Source organism: Microtus ochrogaster, chromosome 26, assembly GCF_000317375.1.
Source record: "Microtus ochrogaster isolate Prairie Vole_2 chromosome 26, MicOch1.0, whole genome shotgun sequence".
In the NCBI taxonomy this organism is placed as follows: Eukaryota; Metazoa; Chordata; class Mammalia; order Rodentia; family Cricetidae; genus Microtus; species Microtus ochrogaster.
The window spans coordinates 3,700,339-3,705,827 of NC_022025.1; positions in this window are offsets into that span (position 1 = coordinate 3,700,339).

The window sequence follows — 5,489 nt, forward strand, 5'->3', positions numbered from 1 at the left end:
TTTTTTAAACACTATTTTAGGTGTATTTTTGCCTCCTCCCAGCCTCCCACTCCTCCCCCCCCCCCCTCCCCCCCCCCCCCCCCCCCCCCCAATCTCGTGAGGCTGCTTGCTTTTAGATTTTACCCTTCTATGAAATGGAGACTTTGAGGTTGCCTGGAAAGCCTTGTGAGGAGTTGATCTTTGCCTTCCTTAACAGGATAGCAGAGCATTCATAGATTATGAAAGTTTAGGGAGATCTCACTGGAGTGGACTTCCTCAAAATGAAACGCTGTTTTCTGGTTTTAATCAAATTGTAATTAGACTTGTATCAACTGTACAGCTGAAAAGTTGTACAGAATCAACATATTATGATTCCTCAGCCACTCATTCTGAGGGAGGAGCCATCCACAGCCCCAGGAATAGTCTGCTATACTTCCGAAGGCAAGGAGGTGGATGAGAGAAACAAATGCAATGTAGGCGTGCATGCTGAATCGGAAGTGTGTCCATTCCTACTGCATCCTACCCACCGTGTGTGCTCCTGTGTGGATTTACAGCAGTATGTCGAGTGTGAATCTCTCAAAGCCATTTAGAACATTTACTTTAGTTCTCTCTGAAGAGGAGAAAAGCAGTCCTCCTGATTGTAGTGTTTAAGAATTTATCAAAAACGCCGGCACATAGGACCTAAATTTATCTGTCTGTTGTTCCCTAAACTGACATTGGTTTTGAATTTGGTATGCATTTATTCTGTCCATTTATCACAAGACCATTTATATTTATAGAGGAATAGAAGTTTATATATATAAAATGCCATATTTTTAATTTCGCAAATAAAAAAATGAAAGTTTTGTACGAAATCACATTGTTTTGTGCCTCATAACAGATTGTTCTGAAGCATCTTCTCAGTTTATAATTCAGCCTCGTATCCAGCCCCACAATGTCACAACCTCAAGAATCAGAGAAAAAGTCTAATCCAGCGAATGCCCAGCCTGCCTACCTTCCGAGTGGCATCCACCAAGTCCCATGCAAAAGCTGCTGTCTTAGCAGCAGAAGGCTTCAATGTTGTTTGGAATAATAATAATATCAAACGATACTATTATTAAAAGGTAACTCTCACTTTTAACATTGAAGGTTTTTTTTTTTTCTTTCAAGGGAAGCATTTCCATGACTTTTGCTTTGAATTTTTATCATTCAGTCCTCACCTCTGATGCTCTATGAGGGATTGTTTTGTCTTCCTGTTTCTTACACACTCCAAACACAAAAGCAGGCAATCCGTAAGTGGCCACCGACTCGGTTCCTAAGCATCTTAGGAGAGCACTAGACCACAGAAGTCTGGTGTTTCGTTTGTTTGTTTGTTTACTTCTGAAGATTCCATTTTCATATTGTTCAAAGAGCCTTTCTTTCCTTGAGGGATTTCCCAGTTGACCTACTCTTCCTCAGAATTTATATGTATGTGTGTGCATGTATCTGTACACATGTATGTGACTATATATAGACATAATTAAATTTTAAAATAGAAATACACAATTTACATTTTATAATATGGAAATGATATGAGAAAGGAATGCTACTAAAAACTTCAAATATCTGGAGACTAAAAGCACCTTTATTACATTTTTCCATTACTTTTTAAAGTAAAAGAACAAAAGGCTAAAGAGAAACCATTACTACAAAGAATGGTCTTCAGGTTGTCAGGGAATTGTGTTATGCGTCTTAATTCTTTTTAAGACACTTAAATTTTAATTTAATGGAAAACATATTTTAAGTATCAAGAAGCAGTATTTTTATTTTTTGTTACATTAATAGAAAAGGTAATATTTGAGAACCTTTTATACATAGATACACATGAAAAACAGTAATTCTGTAGCCAACTTAAAACATGTTTCATTAGGTAATTATGTGACATTTGGGAGAAAATTTCAAGACAATTCATTAGTTTTGATCCCAGGAATAAATGTCAAAACCAGTGTTGCTGTGGATGTCTTTAAAAAGATGCAGATGTGAATTTGATTCAGAAAGGTTTTTTATTCTGCATTTGAACGTTCAAATAGTATTTTTAACTCACTGTCAGGCTTTGTTTTCAGAGAGCAATTTATTTTAAGGTATGTGGGATACACAAAACCAGTCTGATTCGGTTGACTTTGCTTCATTCAGTATTGATGACAAAATAGAACTTACCCGGAAAACCATAGAGACACTGATGATCTAACCCCATTAGGATGCTGTTTCCATGACAAACCCTGTTTGGAAATGGTCTGATTTGCCTGGACACACACACATGCACACACACACACACACACACACACACATGCACACACACACGCACACATACACACACATACACACACACATACACACACACAATCTGCCGGCTTTCTATTGGAGTCAGTTTCCCCCCTCACAGTGTACTTGATTTAGCTTTTACAGTAAATGTGATTATAACATGAAAACCTTCAGATGCTCCTAATTTTTTCTTCATGTAAATGTTATTTTGGTGAGAAAAATTTATTTAGGAGACAAAGAATTGTAGTTTTCATCTCAGAGACAAGCATATGCAAAAGAACCAGAGGGGATATTTCAGCTGTTCTGCAATGGTCTCTTGTTAACCTTTTGTCTCCACTGTGAGCACTGAAGCCTTCTGGCGTACATACATGATTAGTAAAGGCCCAGCGTTTATCTAGGAAAAGCGACCATGAGGGTGGTATGACATTGAATACCGTTGATATACTTCAGATGATGAATTTTCATACAACTGGGGTCCTCGAAATTAAAAACCAAACACGGTCACTGCATATGTCTACATGTGAATACTATTAATATTGTCATGATATAGTTTTAAAACACACCAGTCTCAATGTTTTGCAGGGTTGGCCTGTGGGAGCACAGATAAGGCATGGGCTCAATGGGTAACTAAAAAGAAACTGTAACGTTACCAAATTCAAAAGCTTTGTGTTGAGGCTTTACATTCGCTATAATGTCTCAGAAGAAACTTGCCAAACAGGTGTCCGTAACCTCTAAAAGGAGAAAACACCGAGTTTCCTCATGGCTCAAAATTCCCTTAAAATTTAAGATTGAGGGGAATGAGCATTTCTGTGCACACAGATCACACTTTTTTAGTAGACATGTCAAGCTGTAGCAATTACTGTGAGAAAGCAGTTATTTTTTAGGACCTGGCAATTAAAGCATAATCTCCACACTAATTTTCCTTGAATTTTATTATGGTGGAAAGTGTCCTTCAGCCATTGGAGAGTCAAGTTACTTTGTAATAATTTTGCGTGTAGATTAACATGGAAATTTAATAACAGGTAAAAAGGATTTCTCACAGAAATCGTTCATGTGATATGTTTGGTAAACTTGGGTATAATCTGTAAACATGTGAACATATGATATTTTGGACATTAAAATTAGTTTTAGATTCTAAAGTTCCTTAAAAAAAAATAACGTGTCACTTCCAATAAAAATGAATTCCTTTAAGATGTTCATATCCTAAAGATACATTTGGAGGATAGAACTCATGTAATACTGAATTTTCTTCATTTAATATTGGATTATTAATTTGAAAGGAATATGGACTATTCAAATGGAATTTACATATTTTACACACACTTTTTTAAAAGGTGAAATTGACACTTGAGAACAATTTTTAAGTTTTAATATTTATAATATAATGATCCCAAGAAATTTTATACACAGTGTAGACTTTCCAAACATGTTGGCAATGCAGCGATTAACATCAAAAGAGCTGCTGGTGCTGCTTTGAGATAGTTCTTTGTGGCCTGGATTCCTTTTCTTTCCTTTAAAAAAAAACCCAAACTGAGTATCTCTCTATTTTGTAGATATTTCCACTTCAGATCTCAGTACCTGTTTGAATTAAATTTACAGGGAAATAACTGCAGCATCCCCTGTAGACAAAGGGTGGCCTTCATTGCTTTTCAAGGTGGCAGTGTGTCCTTGCTTACATGCAGTGCTCCGAGACACACTGTGTTCCTGTCCTTGGACATGACTGTCTTCACAGCTGTAGCTGCTCTGCCCAGAAGTCCTACGGTCTGGCTGAGACCCTTTCCACATGCCTTGTGCTACTCAAGTGTTAGGAGTATGTTTCTCTTAGGAAGCAGATTTAAGCTGGGGCACGGCGGTACATACCCACCACCCAAGCCTGGGGAAGGTAGTATTATAACTCAGTCTGAGCTAAATAGTGAGACCCCATCTAAAGAATTAAAAGGTAGATTTAGAGACTATTTTTGACCCTTTATTTCCAACTCCTGACAAGTATTTTTAAATGTTAATTTTAGTAAATACCCCGTGAAAAATTTGTAGTTGCTTCACTAAGGTAACCAACTATCCAGGTTTCTTCAGGATAGAGAAGCTGCAGTAGTAAAATCAACAAAGTTCTGAACAAATGGGTATTGGAGCTCTGTGTCATGAATTAAACTGCACTCTTATAAAATAAAGTGCAAATATACTGGGTAAATATGAGCAAAGTACAATGATAACATATAATAAAAATTCATTTTATCTTTCTCTTTCTTTTTTTTTTTTTTTTTTTTTTTTCAAGGTTTCTTTCTCTTCTCCATTCCTGTCTGTCCTGGAACTCAATCTGTAGAGCAGGCTGGGCTTGAATTCACAGAGATCCTCCTGCTTTTGCCTCCTGAGTGCTGGGACTGGAATTTTCCTTTAGGATAAAAGCAATCCATTGGAGTAAGATGACACACTCCAATGGAAATCACTCCAAATGGTTACCTACTTCTACACCAATCTACCTGTCAAACTCTTTCCCTAGAGATAAGTAGGGTTAGTACTCATTTTTTCCCCAAACTCAAACCCATTTCTGAAAGGTGGAAAAAGATGACAGCTAGGTGTTAGGTCTTAGGATTCCTCTGTGATTATTGACAGCTGTAGAACACTGTAATCTAGGGTCTTCACACTTCCTCTCGAAGCTCTTCAGTCAGAATTGGTCCACTCCCATCCCCAATGTTTTTTGTCAATGTCATCCTTCATGTAAATTTACATGAAATGTCACTGGCTTTGTTGAAATCGCACTACTATCGCTATCGAATATAACTCATTGTAAATGAAGTTAAAAACATACAAGTTGACATAATTATCCCAGAACACATTGGGCTCTTGAGCCGATTCTCAGCGGGAGATGTCAGGAGATACTGGCCAGTATCTGGACACATATCTGATCATCATGACTGTGGGAAGGGAAGTGGTAGAGCATGTAGCATGTGACACACTCAAGATGCTAGGGCACAGAAAAGCCCTCCACAATCACCCCAGATGCTAGGGCACAGAAAAGCCCTCCACAACCACCCCAGATGCTAGAGCACAGAAAAGCCCTCCACAATCACCCAAGATGCTAGGGCACAGAAAAGCCCTCCACAATCACCCCAGATGCTAGGGCACAGAAAAGCCCCCCACAATCACCCCAGATGCTAGGGCACAGGAAAGCCCCCTACAATCACCCAAGATGCTAGGGCACAGGAAAGCCCTTCACAATCACCCCAGATGCT